The sequence below is a fragment of the Hemitrygon akajei genome, chromosome 8 (genome assembly GCF_048418815.1).
Source record: "Hemitrygon akajei chromosome 8, sHemAka1.3, whole genome shotgun sequence".
Classification (NCBI taxonomy): Eukaryota; Metazoa; Chordata; class Chondrichthyes; order Myliobatiformes; family Dasyatidae; genus Hemitrygon; species Hemitrygon akajei.
In genome coordinates, this window is record NC_133131.1 from 31,334,194 (window position 1) to 31,355,348 (window position 21,155).

The window sequence follows — 21,155 nt, forward strand, 5'->3', positions numbered from 1 at the left end:
GAAAGGGAAGGAGGAGGGTCCCAGGGGAAGTAGTAGGCTGGTGAGAAGAAGTAAACTGGGGAATAGAGGAAGTGGGGAGGGGGAAATTTGTTTACTGGAAGGAGAACTTGATATTCATGCCATTAGATTGAAGGCTGCCCAGAGCTGTTGCGCCTCTACCCTGACACTGGCCTCCTCTTGGCACAAGAGGAGGCCATTGACCAACAACTAGTAATATTCAGCTCCCTTAATACAGCAGAAGTACTTCACAGGGTGTGAAGGTTTTAGACAGCTGATCCAGTGCCGGCAAGGGTCAGTTTCAGAGAGAGCTCTAAAGAGTGAGAAGGGGGAGCTGATTGTGGAAGGAATGCCTGAGTTACAGATCAAGACAGCTTAATTAAACACCTAAATGTGGAGTGAAGGGGTGGCCTTTGCCATAGTGTCATTGCTGGGTTAGCAAGCAATGTACATCAGTGAGTGCAGGAAAGGTTGGTGTGAACAGGAAAACATACATGAATCATTAACTGGGTGAGATACTAGTGAGTCACAGATGGCTTTGGAATTAGTGAGTTTTCAGGGCATTCAGGAGAGAAAAGGATGGGAGATAATCCTCAAATAATGATTTTCTTTTACTTTCGGCCACATCAGTTTGGAAAGAGATGTATTATTTTCCTTGTCTCTGGAGCTGTTTGCAGCCTTTGATTGATGCCGTCTCACCACCATCCATCTGACTGAACTCACTAAGTTCCATTATCATCTATCCAGTTGTTCAGAAGTTCAAAGTTTAAAGTAAATTTATTCTCAAAATATATATATGTCACCACTTACAACCCTGAGATTCACTTTCTAGCGGGCATAATCAATAAATCTATAATGGAATAATAGCCATAATATAATCAATGAAAGACCACACCAACTCGAGCGGTCAACCAGTGTGCAAAAGACAACACAATGTGCAAGCACAAAAAGGGAGAAATAATCATAATAATTAAACATGCAATAAGTGAGAGATGAAGAGTCTTTGGAAGTGAGTCTATAGGTTGTTGGAATATTTCAGTGATGGGGCAATTGAAATTAAGTAAAGTTATCCCCTTTTGTTTCACAAACTTGATGGTTGAGGGGTAATAACTCATTGTGGCCATAGAATCGTTACCACAGCTTCCTCTCCCACAGCACCAACTGACATCAATCTGTAAACATAGTATTCATATCCACATCAATCCTGGGGCCACAGAAAGCTTCCTCACCACTATTGACCCCTCTGTTCTCTCTAGTCAGATTGCTTGCCTACCACCCAAGGCTGGATGAGCAGAAGCCTCATCCAAATAAAGACTGGGAAGACTAAAAGCATTATTTTCAGTACTTGCCACAAACTCTGTCCCCTCTCCTTTACGTCCAACCCCCTCTTCCAATTCATACCAATCCATGCCTTTCACAACTTTTGCATCCAGGCTGAGCCACATATCCAGGGCATCACCATAATTTCTTGCTTCCACCTCTGTACTAAGTAACAAGTAACATCTGCTGACTTTGTCCATGCATCATTTCAAGAGCTACTAAAGTCCTCATCCATGTTTTAGTTAGCTCTAAGCTTCACGGTAATACTGCCCAGCCTCCCAACAGATGGAAAATAGCTCTAACATCTGTAATCTTAAAGCAACACCCAAAATTCTGTTGCCCGTGTTCTAACTTGTACCATTTCTTTCACTCATCGTTCATGTATTTGCTACATCACAATTTTAGATTTCTTGGGTATTTCCAAATTTCTCCATGTTCTTGTCTCCATCCTCTGTGAATTTCTCCATTTGTGTAACCCTCGAAAATACTCACACTTCTCATAATTTGACCTCTTGAACACGGCCAAATTAAATTGCTCCAGGTCCCTAGGCCTTCTACCAAAGTTCCAAGCTCTGGTATTCTGTCTTATCACCTTGCTCTCCTCTTCTCAAATGTTCCTCGATAGCCACGGTTTCACCTTGGTGTCCTGTCCCTCAATGCAGAGTTGTCAAATTGACTTTTGTAACTACTGTTGTGAGCCATCGCTGGGTGCCTTTGATACATTGAAAGCACTACATGAAGATAAGCTGTTGTCGTTGTCAAGTTCTTGAGATGAGAGTGACTATGACTGGTGATTCATAGAAATTTGAAGAGTACAAGTCAAGCCTCTATCCTGTATGCCTTCTGGAGTGGATAAAAAAGACGAATTGCTGCAATAAGCAGGAATGCATAGTTGCTCCATGTGCACATCAGGGAGTAATATGTAGCACTAATGAAATGAGGGCAACGGATGGAAAATAGCAGGAGCTTTTTGACCCACCCATGTTGCCATTGCCATTTACATTCTTTGCCTCTCCATTTCCATTAAATATACTGTCTGGAGGGAAGCATACATTTCGTGGCCTGTAAAGCAGTTAGGCACACCGGTGAAAAAAGTGAGAATGACAGTGTTCATGTGTAAATTAATATTTTGACAGGAGGCCATGCTCTCTATTATTAATTTATTCTAATATTCCATGTATTGTTTACATAGAAGCAATGGTAATATATTTTAAAGTCAAAGTTACCACTACTAGAACATCTGAGGTGTGATATTTTCAATCATAAATGAGGTAGCAAATTCAAATCTGGCAATGTTGGCTGCCGCAGGGGTCCAACATTAGGGGTGAATTCTCTCCATTGCATCTCTCTTACACTGCTTATTCTGTTCCTCTGTTTCTCTATATCACACACGCACACACACACACACTCTCTCTCTCTCTCTCTCTCTCCCTCTCTCTTCGCCCCCCCCCCCCCCCCAATTAGGAATTTTCCAAGTACACTATTGGGAGGTAATTTGTTGGAATTTAATAAATTCAAACAGGAGTAGCTTGAGCTTGCTTCTCATTAAATGAGATCATGGCAATTTTACCTCAAACACCATTTTTTACACTATCTCCATATCCCTTTATTCTTTAAATATCCAAAAGTTATCATTCACTTTTTTGAACGGAATCAATGACTGAATCTCCAAAGACTTCTCAGATAGGGAATTCTGAAGATTCATCACTTACTGATTAAAGGAACATCTCCTAATTTCAGTCCTAAATAGACTACAACTTATTCTGAGATCAAGATCCCAAACCCAATATCCCAGAAGAAAAAAAGACTCAAGCAACACACACAAACTGCTGGTGGAACGCAGCAGGCCAGGCAGCATCTATAGGAAGAAGTACAGTCGGCATTTCAGGCCGAGACGCTTCATCAAGCCTAAAAAAACTGTTGAATTCTCACCACTCACCCTCTATTGCAAGAATATTCCACTTTAGATGATGAGAACAAAACTGCACACAATCCTCCAGATGTATCATAATGCAGCAGCTACAAAGCATGATCCATTTCTCTTGAGCAATAAGCAATCTGCTGGAGGAGCTTAGTGGGTCAAACAGCATCTGTGTGGGAAAGGAAATGCCGACTCACTGTGCTCCTCGAGCAGATTGTTGCTCCAGATTCCAACATCTGCACCGTCTCTCGAGCACTTTTGCAGATATATTAATATGCAGCTGAAATGAACCACAGGTACACAAAATGCTCTTTACGATCAGTTGAATCAAATGACCACTCCTTGCCTTGCTGTCTGAACAAAAGGAACAACACCAGCTCGCAAAGATCAGGATAAACAGTTGGCAAGAAAATTGAAGGCTTTAGAAGTTTACAGATAACTTTGTCTAATCAACAGAAGAGAATTGTCAGGGGTGGGGATGTAATGGTTTGAGAATATCAGTGAACCTAGGTTCACTTTCATTCTCTGTAATGCAGCTACCATATCAGTATCAGGTGTTACGAAAACCCCGTAACCAGGTAACTTACCAGCAAAGATAGATAGATCAGCTGAGTCGGATGCTACTATTTTCAAACGTTTTATTCAACAAGGGCACAAACGTATGGTTAATACAAAACATTCAAATCGTCAAAACTCAATCTAAAACACCGGTGTAACCATAATCAATCAGAAATAAGCTCTACAGTTGTCTAGGGGGGTAATACTGAGTCCAACGGAAGTCTTAAGAGTCACTCAGAAGTTTGCAGGCTTTTCCTTTATAATTTAGAAAAGATGCACACTTGCCCGTCGTCTTGGCAGAGCAAATCCTTGGAATCAGGGGAGCAGACTTCCCCGTTGTTATTTTAAAAGCAGTCTTTCGTCGGTTTTAGCCACAGATTCAAAGTCGGAATCTAGCGTACGTGGCTTCCTTCAAAATGGCGTCCCGCTCCCACGGGAATCGATCTCATGTCTGCTGGGTGCATCTGCTGGGTGCATCTGAGGGTCCTCCCCTCAGACCCGCCTTTATACTTCTTCACGGGATCGCAGGTATCAATCAAGTTGCAGGTAATGCGATCTTTCTCTCAACCAGCCCACTTTGCCCGAGGGCTTTTCATGTGGTTTCCATGAGACGATAATCGAAGTCACCGTTATTCTGCTTCTTGAGAGAACGTGGTCTTCCGCACGTCTCTCTTTTGGGTCAGCTGACCCCCCCTTAACTAGAGTTCTTGCGATTTCCACAAAGGAGGGGGCCAACGGCATAACACCTCCCCCCATAATGGGTTTTAACCAGCGGTTAAAAACAGGTTGACACCGGATTTTTTTTTTTCTCTTTCTTTTTGAATCTACATACTACACAAGCTTTTCTCTTCACAGAGTACTACTGTTATACATTCAAGTCAGTATCTAAACAGGTAACAAGTACAGTGCCCCTTTTCTTTAATACCTTACCCTACCGTGCCATACATCGTATACTTAATTCAGCACCTGGATAAACAATCCGCTAGCACATTATCACTCCCCTTTATGTGCTGGATCTTAATATCAAATTCTTGTAGCATCAGACTCCAGCTTAATAACCTTCTGTTTTTGTTTTTCATATTGTTCAAGAATACCAGCGGGTTGTGATCGGTATAGACCACTAGGGGTCTTTGCGCCGGACAAATGTACACTTCGAAATGTTGTATCGCTAACACAAGCGCTAACAATTCCTTTTCCACGGTAGAGTAATTCCTCTGGTGTCTATTGAACTTCCGAGAGAAATATGCTACCGGGTGCTCCACTCCATCCCCCGCTTGCTGCAATAGGACTGCTCCTGCCGCCTCATCGCTGGCGTCCGTGGCCAAGGAGAAGGGGGTTAACAGATCAGGCGCTTTTAACACCGGGTCATGGCACAATACGGCTTTTAACTTTTCAAAGGCATTCTGACAAGAATGACCCCACTCAAATTTTTCCTCCTTCTGCAGTAATTTTGTAAGGGGGAGCGCAATGTCCGCAAAATTTTTACAGAATTTCCGATAGTATCCCACCATGCCCAGAAACCTCCTCAGGGCCCTTTTATTGGAGGGTACCGGGACCTCGGAAATAGCCCGGACCTTCGCCTGCACAGGGGCCAACTGCCCGTCTCCCACCACATACCCCAGATAGGTGATCGTGGCATGACCAAACTCACTCTTGGCGAGGTTTACAGTAAGGTGGGCTGCCGACATTCGGGTAAACAAACTTTCTACAGCCCCCAGATGCTCCTCCCAGGTGTCATTCCAAACTACCACATCGTCAAGATAAGCCTTGGTGTGGGTTAACCCCTTTAGATAGATAGATAGATAGATAGATACTTTATTCATCCCCAAGGGGAAATTCAATGTTCCTCCAGTATGATATCACATAAACACAAGACAGACCAAGACTAACTGACCAAAAAAACCACATAATTATAACATACAGTTACAACAGTGCAAAGCAATACCATAATTTGATAAGAGCAGACCATGGGCACGGTAAAAAAAAGTCTCAAAGTCCCAGATAGCCCATCATCTCACGCAGATGGCAGAAGGAAGAAACCTCCAACGTGGCAAAACTTCCCGATGCAGCCTCTGGAAGCACCCGAGCACAGCCAACTGTGAGTCCGTCCGAAAACTTCCGACAACTTCGTGCCTCCGACCAGCCCTCCGACACCGAGCACCGAGCACCATCTCTGCCGAGTGCTTCAACCCCGGCTCCGGCCACCAAGCAACAGGCAAAGCCGAGGATTCGGGGCCTTCCTCTCTGGAGATCTCTCCGATCGCTCAGTAGCAGCGTCAGCAGCACAGGCATGTCAGAAGTTTCGCCAGATGTTCCTCCGTGCTTCACACATCCGTCTCAATCAAATCACAGCGTCTATCATCCGCTGAAATATCCCTGGGGCATTTTTCATCCCAAACGGCATAACGTTATACTCGTACAACCCAGACGGGGTGACAAAGGCTGAAATCTCTCGAGCCCTGTCCGTTAAAGGAACGCACCAGTACCCCTTTAGCAAGTCAATTTTTGTGATGTACCTTGCCTTCCCCAGTTGGTCAATGCAATCATCCACCCGGGGAAGAGGGTAAGCATCGGTCTGGGTAACCGCGTTGACCTTCCGATAATCGGTACAGAATCTTATGGTCCCGTCCGGCTTTGGGACAACCACGCAAGGAGAAGCCCACGCGGATGAGGATTCGCGGATTATCCCAGCAGCTAGCATATGTTCAATCTCCTTCTCTACCAGCTGGCTTTTCTCAGGATTCATCCGATAAGGGGCTTGTTTAATAGGTTGGGTTGAGGTAGCTATCACATCATGTTGCGTCCCATTACACCTTCGGGGAACATCTGGGCATAAGTCTGCATGCCGGTTAACGAGCTGTATTACCTGCTCCCGCTGTTCAGGCTTTAAGTGGCCAACTTTACCCGCAAGATTCGCCAATACGACAGAGTTCTCTAATCTGGTAGGGACTATACCTATCTTGTCGAACCGTTCTGGTTCCTCCTTACCGTCCCCCCCAACTTCATCGGCTTTCATGGCCGCGCCAACAACCGGGGGGGTGGGTTCGTGATACCCTTTTATCATGTTCACGTGAACTAACTGGGTCGGCTTTCGTCGGTCGGGGGTTTCGATCACGTAATTCAGCGAGTCTATTTTCTTACGCACTGTATATGGTCCTTGAAACCTCGCCCCCAGGGGGTGAGTAGCTACCGGGAATAGGACCAGGACCCGGTCGCCCACGTGAAACTCTCGTTCTCTCGCTCTCTTGTTATACCACTGACCCATTTTTTCCTGAGAGGCTTTAAGGTTTTCGTTTGCCAAGGCGCATACTTGACGCAGTCTTTCCCGGAATTTCAGCACATAGTCGACCACACTGACTTGGGCGGTCGGGTTAGACCATTTTTCTTTCAGTAGGGTTAGGGGTCCCCTGGGCCTGTGACCGAAAACCAGCTCGAATGGACTGAACCCCAGGGAGCACTGGACTGTATCCCTTACGGCAAATAACAAAAGGGGTAAAGCCTCATCCCAGTCTCGAACGTTCTCCTGGCAATAAGCTTTAAGCATGGTCTTTAGGGTAGCGTGGAACCTTTCCAACGCTCCCTGTGACTCCGGGTGGTACGCAGAGGCCATAATCTGCCTCACCCCGAGCTGGGTCATCATCTGCCGAAATGCGTTCGACGTGAATGTACTTCCCTGGTCTGATTGTATCTCCTTGGGTAGCCCCACGGTGGTAAAGAATTTGATAAGGGCCTTCACCACCGCAGAGGTCCTAATACTACCCAGAGGCACGGCCTCGGGAAATCGTGTAGCGGCACACATCAGGGTCATGATATACTGCCGCCCACTCGCAGTTTTAGGTAAGGGTCCCACAAAATCCACAATGACTCGGGAGAAAGGCTCCTCACATGCGGGAATAGGTCGGAGGGGGGCCTTAGGGATAACTTGATTCGGCTTACCCACCACCTGGCAGGTATGACATCTTTTACAATACTCAGTAACATCTTTCCTCAGATTGGGCCAATAGAATTCCCTCTGAACCCGCTCCACGGTCTTCTTTATTCCTAAATGCCCGCCTAAAGGTCCCTTATGGGCTAAGTCAAGAATGTCGTCCCGATATACTTTTGGGACTACTATCTGATGTAGCACCGCCCAGTCCTCATCGGCCTGCACCGCAGGGGGTCTCCACTTCCTCATCAACACCCCCTCCTGGAGATAATAACCCTCTGGCTCTGCCTCCAGTTCAGTCTCGGAGAGAACCGACTCTCTCAAGGCTACCAGCTCCTCGTCACCATTCTGTTCCCGTACAAACTCTCTTCTGGCTAAGGACCGGTCTACCTCCTCCCGATTTCCCACTCGTTCCTCCCTACTCTCCGTTTTCCTTTCCTCGGACTCTCGTTGGTACAGAGGCGGTAAAAAAGTTTCGGCCAAATCAAAACTGGCCAGATTCCACCCGCTCTCGGTCTCAGCGGCCCTTTTCGACATGCTGCGAGTGACCGCACATGCGGGATAGAATTTTTTTTCTGAGGGAGGGTCTTCAACTCTCACGGGCTGGGTGGTCAGCTTCTCGGCGGCCCCCATCTTCCCACCCGCTAGGTCGTTACCCAGAAGGACATCCACTCCTTCTCCTGGCAATTCCAGCAGGACCCCCAGATCTACTGGTCCCGACACCAACTCACAATCTAGAAAGACCCTATGCAAAGGCACGACCTCGGTTCGGTTCCCGATACCTCTAAGGGCTACCTCCCCCGTGCGAGGGCCGAATTTTAACACATTACGGCTAATTAACGATAGTTCCGCCCCCGTGTCTCTCCAAATTCGTACGGGAATTGGGGGGTCCCCTTCCTTCAAAGCCACGGTTCCTTTGGACCTAAATGTCTCCCGCCCCTCCTGTATTCCATCTGTCTGGGGCCTGCTTGTCGGTTTTCGGATCGACGCAACACAGCCTATGGAAATAGCTGCTTTCCCTCGTTCCGACTCCTTCCTCGGAGCAGTGCATTTTGATGCAATATGTCCCACCTTTCCACAATTAAAACAGTTGAAACCAGGAGATCTCCAGGTTTCCTGTCTGTTATCCTCACTTTTTGTGCTAGCTCCCGGTGGAGTTTCTCCCTTAGCCGGCGGACTGTCCCTACCATTCCGACGGTCTCTCGGGTAACTTTTTGGCGAGGAAAACTTTGTCTTGTGGGTTAGGGCATATTCATCTGCGAGCCTAGCCATCTCTGAGATGGACTGATTCGTCCTCTCATTTAAATACATTCGGATCTCTTCCGGAACGCAACTTTTAAATTCCTCAATCAAAACTAGCTCCCTGAGACGCCCATAGTTCTCGGCCACCTTTTCAGCTGTGCACCAACGGTCCAAGAGCACACCCTTCTCATGGGATAGCTCGGTATACGTTTGATTCCACCCTCTTTTTAAATTTCGGAACCTTTGTCTATACGCCTCAGGTACTAACTCGTAACCTCGGAGAATGGCCTCCTTTACTTGATCATAATTCCTGTCCCTTTCTGTGGGCAGCGCGGCATATACCCGCTGTGCTTTTCCTCGTAACACACTTTGTAACAACGCCACCCATTGCTCTCTGGGCCACTGCTGATTCCCTGCCACCTTTTCAAAGAGCAAGAAATAACTATCAACATCCGTCTCCTCGAACGGGGGGACCAACCTCAACGCCCGACTAATATCAAACCCCTCCTCTCTCTCTCCCCCTTGAGTTCTTCGCTCTTGCTTTCGCCTGTCCAGCTCCAATTCATGGTTCCTTTGTTTCTCTTTCTCTTCTGCGTCTAGCTGCTTTAGTTTGAACACCTGCTCTCTTTCTCTCTCGGCTTCTCTTGCCCTCTCGGCTCTCTCGGCTTCTCTCTCGGCTTCTCTTGCCCTCTCTGCTCTCTCGGCTTCTTTTGCCCTCTCTGCTCTCTCGGCTTCTTTTGCCCTCTCTGCTCTCTCGGCTTCTTTTGCCCTCTCTGCTCTCTCGGCTTCTTTCTCTGCAGCCTTCTGAGCTGCTTCTACTTCTAGCTGCTTTATTTTAAACTCATGTTCCAGCCTTGCTTTCTCCAACTCTGCCTGATTTGTCCCACTCACTAATCTCCTTTCGGGAATATTTTCCAAATCCTCAGCTGTAAACACCTTCTTCCCAACGTAATGCTGTTGTATGACCCTTCGCACTTCCTGCTTTTTCATTGCTGGCTTCACCGCTGTGAGGTCTAATGCCTGCGCCAAACTTACTAAGTCTGATTTTGTAGCTTTCCATAGCGTCCCTACCGTCGGGTTTCTCCTAAATTCCTGCACATCCATCTTTGCTGGTTTCTCGTCTGGCTACCTGCGTAACCAGATTTAAGTTTGGACTTACAGCCCGATTCACTGACCCTCCCGTTTGGTTTCAAATCCGGGACAAGAACCCCACTTGTTACGAAAACCCCGTAACCAGGTAACTTACCAGCAAAGATAGATGGATCAGCTGAGTTGGATGCTACTATTTTCAAACGTTTTATTCAACAAGGGCACAAACGTATGGTTAATACAAAACATTCAAATCGTCAAAACTCAATCTAAAACACCGGTGTAACCATAATCAATCAGAAATAAGCTCTACAGTTGTCTAGGGGGGTAATACTGAGTCCAACGGAAGTCTTAAGAGTCACTCAGAAGTTTGCAGGCTTTTCCTTTATAATTTAGAAAAGATGCACACTTGCCCGTCGTCTTGGCAGAGCAAATCCTTGGAATCAGGGGAGCAGACTTCCCCGTTGTTATTTTAAAAGCAGTCTTTCGTCGGTTTTAGCCACAGATTCAAAGTCGGAATCTAGCGTACGTGGCTTCCTTCAAAATGGCGTCCCGCTCCCACGGGAATCGATCTCGTGTCTGCTGGGTGCATCTGAGGGTCCTCCCCTCAGACCCGCCTTTATACTTCTTCATGGGATCGCAGGTATCAATCAAGTTGCAGGTAATGCGATCTTTCTCTCAACCAGCCCACTTTGCCCGAGGGCTTTTCACGTGGTTTCCATGAGACGATAATCGAAGTCACCGTTATTCTGCTTCTTGAGAGAACGTGGTCTTCCGCACGTCTCTCTTTTGGGTCAGCTGACCCCCCCTTAACTAGAGTTCTTGCGATTTCCACAAAGGAGGGGACCAACGGCATAACACAGGTTTAATATCACTGGCATTTGCTGTGAAATTTACTGTCTTTGTATCAACAGTACAATGCAAAACATAATAGAAATAAAACATGAATTACAGTGTGTATATATATATTAGCTGAATTAAATAAACAGTGTAAAAATAGAAATAAAAAGTAGTGAGGTTGGGTTCATGGGTTTATGGGTTCAACGTCCATTCCGAAATCGGCTGGCAGAAGGGAAGAAGCTGTTCTTGAATCATTGAGAGTGTGCCTTCAGGCTTCAGTACCTTCTTCCTAATGGTATCAATGAAAACAAGGCATGACCTGGATGCTGGGAACTCTTATTGGTGGATGCCACCTTCTTGAGGCGTCACTCCTTGACGATCTTCTGGATACTGTGGAAGCTAGTGCCCATGATGGAGCTGACTGAGTTTACAACTCTCTGCAGCATATTCTTTGGGATCAACAAAATAGACAGAAGAAGCATTTGTCTGCTTCAGGTCCCAGGCCAATTTCAATGTGTAAATCAAAATACAATCAAGTACATTGATGCCAATGTAATGTAATCTAATCTTTTGGTATCTCAGTTTGCACTGCATAGCATCTGCTTTCTAACACCATGTGTAATGTGTACAGTGCAGTGGTATTTTAAAGGATAGTTGCAAACTAAAAGTAAAAAGAATAATTCAAGTTTTCTGTCAAGGTTGCAGTGCCATGGCCCACATCTTCCCTGCTCATCATTACTTCAACACCTACTCATTATTTCCAGCTCAGCTTCACAAAGCAGCAAACTGATTGCCCAACCCCTGAAAGCAGAGATCACAGCTTTCCACTGAACTCTTAATGAAGTCCAACATTCAGAATGATTCAGGCCCTCTGGCAAGGTCATCAGGCCCTGCTTGTCTAACATTCTCCAAGGTTAACTTCGAGCCCAGGGCTGCCATTATTAATTGAGACTGCCAGTGATTCCGCACCTCCTTCTCTGACAGAAATCACGGGGAAGTTTTCATTTGGAAAGATCAGCAAGAATTTCATTACTTAGAGTGCTTTAAGCAGACCAGAACAATACTAAACAGCAGAGAGAACTGAACATTGTGTAAATGCTTTTAGTGTTATTTCAGTTTATATTAAGCCATAGTTCAGAATTCTACGCAGCATTCCAGATAGAAATACAAGTGTAAGTCTATCTCTGTGCATGTCATCTCAGATATCGTGCTCTTGTGTGTGATATTATAAGGCTAGGGAGTGCTAATTTAAAATTACACCATACAGTGAGAGTTTCCTTGCATTAAGCAAAATAAACAAGATGTTAATGTTTAACTAAACCTATTTTCCTGTAGCCCTCCTCTTACAAAAACATAATCATTTTCATCACAGATAGTTTAGTAATATGTTTGATAAATGTAACTATCCTCCATTTAAGAATGACCCTAAGAAATTTAGCCTTAACACGGTTTCATTTTCAAACACTTGTAAATAATTATGATTAATTACAAAAGTCTTTCAATTTAATTTAACTCTGTTGGACATAGAGTAGCTTTTAGGGAAAATGAGGTAATCTAGCTGGGAATAGTTCCATTGGTTGATGAAACAGGTGAATTGAATTAATAAACTCACCAGTAATGATGTTTCACTAAAATCACCTTGTTAATAGACTGGTAAGCTTAATGATGTTGGTCTAGCTCCCAACAGCATTATTTTTAGAACTGACTTATCATGTATTAAGTGTAGTTCAGCATTTGGTTCGGTATGACAACTGCCCAAGACCACGTAAAACTGCAGAAAGCTGGGGTCACAGGTCAGCACATCACAAAAGCCAGCTTCCCCTCTGTAGAATTTCTCTACAAACTCCTTGCCACCTCAGTGAGGAAGACACTGTGAGCAAAGATTCCTCCCAAGCAGGATACACAACCCACCAGGCTCAAGGTCACCTTCTTTCCCACTGGTATAAGATCAATTTATGACAAGGTATTCTCTTAACCTCACAATCAACCTAATCACGGCCTTTCACCTTATTGTCAGTCTGCACTGCACTTTTTCTGTAACTGTCATATGATATTCTGTTATTGTTTTTCCTTTGGGCTATCTCAGGGCACTGATATGATGAAATTACCTGTATGGATGGCATGCTAAACAACGTTTTTTCACTACATCTTGATTTATGTAACTATGATAAACAAATCACCATTTTAAATCAGGTTTAATATCATCAGTATATGTCATGAAATTTGTTAACTTTGCAGCAGTGGAGCACAATACAATACATGATAATGCAGGGAAAATCAATTGCAGCAAGTTGTATATATAAAATTGTTAAATTAAAAATAGTGCAAAAGCAGAAAAAAAGTGAGGCAGTGTTCATAGATTCAATGTCCATTTAGAAATCGGATATGGCAGAGGGGAAGAAGCTGTTCCTGAATCGCTGAATGTGTGCCTTCAGGCTTCTGTACCTCCTACCTGATGGTAACAGTGAGAAGAGGGCATGTCCTGGGTGCTGAGGGTCCTTAATAATGGATGCTGCCTTTCTTGAAGCACCACTCTTTGAACATGCCTTGGATATCATGGAGGCCAGTACGTATGATGGAGCTCACTAATTTACAAATTTCTGCGGCATCTTATGATCCTGTGCAGTAGCCACCCCCTCCCTCCCATGCCAGACAGTGATACAGCCTGACAGAATACTCCCCACAGTACCTTTGTAGAAGTTTGGGTGTCTTAGGTGACAAACAAAATCTTCTCAAACTCCTTATGAAATATAGCCATTGTCTTGTCTTCTTTATAGTTGCATCGATATGTTGGGACCATGCTGATCCTCAGAGATAGTGACATCCAGGAAATTGGAATTGTTTACTCTCTTCACTACTGATCCCTCTATGAAGATTTGTTCATATTGCCTCTCTTACCCCTTCTGAAGTGCACAATTAGCTCTTAGGTCTTATTAACGTTGAGTGCAAGGTTGTTGCTGCGACACCACTCAACTAGCTGGCATATCTCACTCCTGTACACCCTCTTGTCTTCATCTGAGATTCAGCCAACAATGGTTGTATCATCAGCAAATTTATAGATGGCATTTGAGTTACACCTAGCTACACAGTCATGGGTATAGAGAGAGTAGAGCAGTGGGCAAAGCAGGCATCCCTGCGGTGCACCAGTTTTGATTGTCAGTGAGGAGAAGATGTAATTACCAATCTGCACAGATTGTGGTCTTCTGGTTCAGAAGTCAAGGATCCAGTTGCAGAGGGAGGTACAGAGGCCCAGGTTTTGGAGCTTTTTGATCAGGAATGTAGGAATGATGGTGTTAAATGCTGAGCAATAGTCAATGAACATAATCATACATTGTCTCTTTTGTTGTCCAGGTGATCTAAGGTAATCTAATTAGGTGATCTAATTCCCTCTTATTCTGGCCTAGCTGCCCACTATTAAATTGAAAGAGTCCACCACCGATCAGGGCCGGCTGGTGGCGCAATGGCATCAGCGCCGGACTCCGGAGCGAAGGCTCCCAAGTTCGAATCCGAGTCGGGCCATCCCTGAGCACGCTTTCCATCCGTACCGGGTTGAGTGTCAAGCTAGCCACTCGACCTCATAAAAAATACAAGGGGTGAGTCAAGAACGTTCATATCGTGACCCGGTCTATCTGAAAGGGGACCATCATGCACCAGACAAGAATGGCTGACTGTCTGGTGCGACGTGCTTAAAAAAAACATTGTTCATGCATACCTTCAGCCGCTATGGCTAGTGGCTCTTGAATTCCCTCCCTGAATGTTCTCCATCCCTCTACTTCTTCTTTTCTCAAAAGTACCTTTTTTTAAAAAAAGTTTTTAATCTGTCCACTCAATGGGTTTAATTGTGAGCATCCTGGCCTGCACCCAATGCTCAATTTGCATGGGATGCCTGTGGTTGCACTTACCACTTTTCTGGCCAGAGTTTGGAGCATTCACTACAGTGGCCTCCCCTGCAGTAAGGAAATTTCTGGCTAGTGACAAACCCTCAAGCAAAGAAAACTGAGGTCACGGCCATAGGTTTCTCCTATATCCTTGTGCACTAGGATCAGAGGCCTTTCCCATTCTCTTGTCTCTAATCATCAAATGTATATAAAAACAGGTGGAATAAATATAAGTCCTAAGAAAGCTAGTGGAGCTACTGTCACACTGCTTCAGTGACCTAGGCTCAGTCCGGACATCTAGTGCTGCCTCTGTGGAGCTGTATGTTCTCCCTGTGAACTCATGGGTTTCCTGTGTGTGTTCCACTTTCTCCCCACATCCCTCAGGCACGCAGGTCAGAGAATTAATTAATCAGTAACTATAAGTTGCCCCTAATGAGCAAGGGAATGTCAAAATCTAGGGTGAGTTGACAGGAATACAGTGAGAATTAAGTGCGAGAAGTGTAGCACAAGTGAAAATGGGTGCTTGGTGGTCAGTGCAGACTGGAGGGACTGTTTCCTTGTTGTTTGATGCTATAAATCCATCATTAAGGTGCCCCATCACCCAGGAGATGCCTTGTTCTCATTGCTACCACCAGAAATGAGGTTACAGAAAACAACACACACAAAGTGCTGGAGGAACTCAGCAGGCCAGGCAGCGTCTATGGAAAAAAGTCAACACTTCGGCCAAGAACCTTCATTTGGACTGGTAGCAGGTTTGGATGAGTGTGTGGTTGAAAAGTCGGAGAGCAGCAGAGACCACAGAGGGAGAGCAGTGAGAGAGGGTTTCACTGAACTCCCGTCAAAGGGAAGACTTAAACCATCTCTGGAAGACACATTGCAGCGTAGTAGTAACACAAACAGGGGAAAAACCCAAGTAACACACATACAATGCTGAAGGAACTCAGCAGGCCAGACAGCATCTATGGAAAAGAGTAAATAGTCAACGTTTTGGGCCAAGACCCTTCTCCAGGAAGTTACAGAATTCTGAAGACAAACCCTCAACGATTCAGGAACAGCTTCTACCCCTCTGCCATCTGATAAAACAGTGATATTAAACCTGATTCTAATTAACCTTACTAAATACTGCTGATGTTGGTAACCCAATATAAAAATATTGAATGATAGAAATACCTATGACCATTCTGATAAAAAGGTTAGTGGGCTGAAATATTAATTCTCTTTCTCACTTTATTGATGCTACCTAACATGCATATTTCCAGGGTTCTCTGCTCGTGCTTTAGAATTTGGCTTTACTCCATTTGTCTCTCCCAGAGAAATCTACATTTAGGTGCAATTGCTCACTGGTGTATTAGCAGCTTCTCATTTAGGCTTAGATTTCTTTATTTGGCTTGTGTAATTAGCAGCTCCTTTTCGGGCAACAGATAAGTCAGTGGACAATTGGATTTTCATTGCTCCCTAGCTGGTTTAAAATAGCACATTGTTTCTCTTAATCAATAAACAGAGAGCTGTGAGTTGTTGAATTCCTTAATCTAGAGAACTTTTAACATTCATTGGTCAGAAGCTAAGTGTCCAGGTCTTAGCTGCTGGATTTCTGTTCATTACTCTGGAGATGCATTGACAGTAATGAAAAAGTCTTGTCTCCAATAATGCAGCCACTGCAATTCCTGACCAACAAACTCAAAAAAATGAGCATCATTCATAATATTAAAAAGTGGAAATCTTATTCTGCGCAGGTAGGGAAATTAATCTCCTCAAATAAATCTACTTCACTTCAAAATGCTGGTGGAACACAGCAGGCCAGGCAGCATCTATAGGGAGAAGCGCTGTCGACGTTTCGGGCCGAGACCCTTCGTCAGGGCTACCCAAAAGGAAAGATAGTAAGAGATTTGAAAGTAGTGGGGGGAGGGGGAAATGCGAAATGATAGGAGAAGACCGGAGGGGGTGGGATGAAGCTAAGAGCTGGAAAGGTGATTGGCCAAAGTGATACAGAACTGGAGAAGGGAAAGGATCATGGGACGGGAGGCCTCAGGAGAAAGAAAGGTGGGGGGGAGCACCAGAGGGAGATGGAGAACAGGCAAACAACTAAATATGTCAGGGACGGGGTAAGAAGGGGAGGAGGGGCATTAACATTAACATTAATTTGAACATTGACTTCTCTAACTTCCGTTAATGCCCCTCCTCCCCTTCTTACTAATGGGAGTGGGACAAGTAGTCCATGAGCAAGGCGGTTGGGATCCTCCATGGATCTTTACTGTTACCTGACCTTTTATAGCACCTTTCTGTAAATACTCCATGTCCTCGATGGAAGGCTGGCTGGTGTCAGTGATAGGTAGAGCAGCTTTGACTATCCCTCAATCAGCCTTCCTGTCTGCTGTAGGGTAGTTTCCCTACCACACTCTGGTGCAGCTCGTTAGGTTGCATTGCAGAATGATGTGAGTGTAGATGTGCATAGTCCAGCTCGCTTCAGCCTCTTCAGAAAGCAGAGGCATTGTTGAGCTTTCCAGACTGTGTAGAACGTGTTCTGGTGATGAGCGCCACTGCCGTTGTGTCATTGGCGAACATGGTGATGTAATTGCTCGGGTGTTTGGCCGTGCAGTCGTGTGTGATCGGGCTGTACAGCAATGGGCTCAGCATACACCACCTGTATTGATGATGATGGGGAGAGAGGAGTAGTTGTGCATCCTGAATATCTGAGGTCTATTGTTTGAGAAGTCCAGCAGCCAGTTGCACAACAGATGCTATGGCATCTGTCGTAAAGTGGTTCTGTCGGTGAGCATATTGGTGAGTGTCCAATGTGGCAGGAATGGAGTGTTTGATATGTGTCATTACCAGCCATTAAAAGCACTTCATGACGATTGGCATCAGCTGTGAAGGTGGAGAGTTCTTCGGTGCAGGGATGATGATGGCTGGTTTTGAAGAATGCGAGGACATCACCCTGGACAAGTGAGGTACTGAAGACGTCAGTGATCTTGTGTGCACGCTCCCCGAGTTCTCGACCTTGTGGATGTTGTCTGGCCTGACAAGGGTTGACTCTCTGCAGAGATCTTCTCACACCTGTTGCTGCTACAAAGAGTGGCTGCTCACCTGGGAGGGGGTTGCTTTGGTAGCTAGCATTGTGCTGCATGCCTCAAAGCGTGCATAGAAGTTGCTTAGAGCATCTGGGAGAGAGGTGTCACTCGCACAGTCCACATTGTTCTTTCTTGATTCATTATCAAAATTACTGAAGGTGTTGGCAAAATACTGACATGCAGCTGCTTGTGCAATCAAATACGAAAGTGTTTATATTTGGTCCATAACTTAAATGGAGTATACTCTAATACATAGCAAGACTGAAATGCTTTGAAAATAGACGTTTCTGATTATAGTGTCATAGAACATTACAGCACACAAACAGGCCCTTTGGCCCATCTAGTCCATGTTGAATTATTATTCTGCGTAGTTCCATCAAACTGCACCAGCCCATTGCCCTCCATACCTCTCCCATTAATATTCTTATCCAAATTTCTGTAAATGTTGAAGTCAAACACGCTTCCACAATTCTTCTGGCACCTCTTTCGATACTCACACCGGCCACCCTCGGAGTGAAGATCCCCCTCATGTTCTCCTGAATATTTCTAGTTCTAGTCTCAGCCAACCTCAGTAGAAAAAGCCTGCTTCCATTTATCCAATCTATGCCCCTCAAGTTATTATTAAAGTACTTATATGCTACCATATACAAACCTGTGGTTCATTTTCTTGTATGCATACACAGTAATTCCAAGAAAGATGATAGAACCAGTGAAGGACCACACTCAATAGGACGAATAAACTACCAATGTGTAAAAGCCAGCAAACTGTAGAAATAATAATAAGCCATTCCAAACACCCATAACTTACAAAAATCAGTATGTGAAAAACACCAGAAATATGCTGAATTAAAAGAGGAAATTAAAAGTCTTTTGAATATAAACAAGGTATACATTTTCCTGAAAGTAATATGTAACACTGGTATCATCCCAAATACACTACACAATAGCATTAAACAATTAGGGCTACAAAGTAATATCAATGTAAATCTTCAGAAAGCCACAATACTAACCACCACCAGAATAGTCCTAAAGTTCCTAGCAATTGACAAATGAGCATGCTCGGCTATTCCTGTAACTCAGGTTTATCGGCTTGAGCTGAGAAAAGAAAATAATAATAAATAATAATAATAAATAGAGAACATAAGATGAAGAGGCCTTGAAAGTGGGTTGTGGGGACAGTTCAGTGATGGGGCAAGTAAATTCATCTCCTCTGATTCAGGAGCCTGATGGTTCATTCATACAACTTCAACATGAATCCCATTTCCTGTATCCAATACTGCGACTACTGAAGGCCAGCATGCCAAAAGCTCTCTTTATGACCCTACCTACCTAGAACTATTGTTTCTAGAGTAGAAATTTTAATACAGGATAACCCTTAAGCAATTAACACTGAAATGGATCCACCTGGTCTATATATGTTGCCATGGCAGGATGTTTGAAGATGGACAGGACGTCTTTAATGTGGCTCCTGGTGACTACTCAGGGGAATCATCAGACAACTGCTGGGGAAAAAAAAATACATATACAGTATGCAGGAAGAAAAATCAGGTGAAGAATATACTTCCTCTACCTTCAGTGAGACTCCTCCCATGCTCTAAGTAAAGAGGTTTGCACATTACCAAGCAGTGTCTGGTGAACGGGAAGACCAACTAGGATCTTCATAAATTCTCAAATGTGAATGCAGCTTCCCCAAAGGGTGTTCAGCCCGCCATGTGGTGGGTGTCTTACATGGATCTGTACCTTGGCTCATGAAATCCTCGTTGGTCGATTACATCACTGCCTTTGCTCCTACTAAACCAATAACATGGGATTAGTGTAGGATTACTGTAAATGGGGTCCCTACTACACCAGTCATGCTCTCTTCTCACCACTGCCACTGGGAAGAAGGCACAGGAGCCTCAGGACTCACACCACCAGGTTCAGGAACAGTTATTATCCATGAAGCATGAGGCTGTTGAACCAAAGTGGATGACTTCACTCAACTTCTCTTACCCCATCACCGAAATGTTCCACAACTTATTGACCCACTTTCAAGGACTCTTCACCTTGTGTTCTCTATTTATTGTTTATTTATTAATTAGTATTATTTATTTGTTTTTATATTTACACAGCTTGTTGGCTTTTGCACATTGGTTGAGCGCCCAGATTGATGCGAACTTTCATTGATTATTTTGTGGCTATTATTCTATCATGGATTTATTAAGTATGCTGGCAAGAAAATAAATCTCAAGGTAGCATATGGTGACTTCTATGTACTTTGGTAATAAATTTACTTTGAACTTTGAAATGGGTTGGCATGGAATCAGTGGGCCAAAGGGCCTGTTTCCCTGTTGCACATCTGTATGACATTAATCATCGTTTCTCTCTGGATATTTCACTTCATCCAGAAATTCCTAACACTTATCCCCTAATCTTAGGTTAAAAAACCTCTCTGTTGTTCTTTTAAAAATTTAAATTCCCACAATAGTAGTCTCTCATTTGAGTTAAAATAATGTATTTAATGCAGTGTGCTGTGTGCTAAAAATGGAGCAGAAACTGATTACTAGAGTCATTAGTTCTGCATCATCATGAATTTACAAAAAGATTACTCTTATGGGGAACCATGATAACTTATTCATTTGTGCAGTTAACCTACATCATGGTACAGTGTGATTTGTTTTGTGTCTTTATGAAGCATTTTAAATTATATTCGTTTACCAAAAGTCAATATTTCTTCATTTTTAAATATTTCAATGAATGTTTTTGTAATCACTTTTGAGTATATATCTATGAACAGCCCGAGGAATGCAATTAAAAAAAAAATCCTTGCCCATAATTGTTCACAGAATTAATAAAATGAAAAAATCCTCTAACAAGAAAGCAAACACATAATTAAATTACATTTTTCAGATTTGCTCATTTTTCTGTTGCATTTCCATATGGCCTTTTTAGACAGAAGTTTAGAGGTCTATATCTCAGATAAAAAGCAAAGCACACTAATTACCTCTGAAGCATCTTGTAACTCTAAGGGTGACCTTTCGTGCAGTAGAATCTCAGTCTCTTAAAAACCTTATTAAAGGACAGCTACAGTGCTTAATCAATCAGGAGGACATTACCAGGAACAGATCATCATTTCCCTGCCTTTAATTCACTTACCACCAGATAACAATGTCCTATTTATCAAAGTACAGGCATGTAAGCTTATTTTTTTTTCCCCTCTCACAAAGAAGAATAATCATTACGGAACAGTTTGCTGGACAAAGTGTAACAGATGGTAACATAAATGATTTGCATCAGAGCCTTTGTACAGTCACTCACTTATTCAAAGCAGAATGCTG